The 820-nt window shown below is 42.9% G+C and overlaps 1 non-coding gene across 1 annotated transcript; it reads right to left on the bottom strand.

Annotated features, from left to right (window-relative positions):
- Positions 1–406: 406 nt before the first annotated feature.
- Positions 407–480, bottom strand: trnak-uuu (transfer RNA lysine (anticodon UUU)). The gene has a single exon. It is a non-coding gene; the product is annotated as a tRNA-Lys (tRNA).
- Positions 481–820: the final 340 nt, after the last annotated feature.

The following is an 820-nucleotide window of genomic DNA, read 5'->3' as shown; positions in this document are numbered from 1 at the left end:
ATGGGTACACAACAACATCATTTACCGAGTGAATTGGGAAAATTGCACGGAGAGTTCCATTCGGTTTCCATCAGAGCATTCTCATTCAGTTAATTTTATTACAGCACCATTTGACATGCAGCTGACACTGTCATGTGGCCATTCGCATTCGACGTCTCTGGACATTTTGGTTGGGGCACGTTTGGAATGGAACCTTACGTTTTCGAAGGGACATCGTTTATAGCATATTCGGCTGAACTGATAACCTTGTCTCTTGCACCTGCAGTACAGTGGAGACAGTTTTCACTCAGAAACCAAGAGATGATCAAAAACGGAGGAAAAAGATGTGTCAACAAAACCTGCCTCAGCGAGCGAATTCACTTTTGCAACATTAATGGATAGCGGCAAACCTATTAACAAACAAGAGCACCCTGCGTGGGTCTCGACCCCACACCATTGAGATTAAAGGTCTCAAGCTCTACCGACTGAGCGTACCAGGGCAGGATTGGTGTTGGTTAATTTATCATTTCATACTGACTTTAATTCAGCTGACACGGCAATTTTCAAAAATCTCGTTCATTCCTCCCTATTGCAAATAACATTATCCAAGTCGTTCAATTCTCAGATTTATTCCTTCAGACTATTACAATCCATTTAGGCCTTGCCCCGGGATTTACTATTCTCTGTTAATATTTTCATATTTTGACCCTGATCCTTAGGTCGCCGAAGTGATTCCCAGACACTCTGGCAGACTGCAAATCAATCGGGAAAATACCTCAGGAAACCAAATCATTTCTGATTAGAGTGGAGGGAATCCCACCTGCTGAAGAGACAGAGTCCT

This window comes from Chiloscyllium punctatum, chromosome 30, assembly GCF_047496795.1.
Source record: "Chiloscyllium punctatum isolate Juve2018m chromosome 30, sChiPun1.3, whole genome shotgun sequence".
Taxonomy (NCBI): Eukaryota; Metazoa; Chordata; class Chondrichthyes; order Orectolobiformes; family Hemiscylliidae; genus Chiloscyllium; species Chiloscyllium punctatum.
Note: the sequence above shows the minus strand (reverse complement) of the source record. Positions and strands in the feature narration are given on the sequence as shown.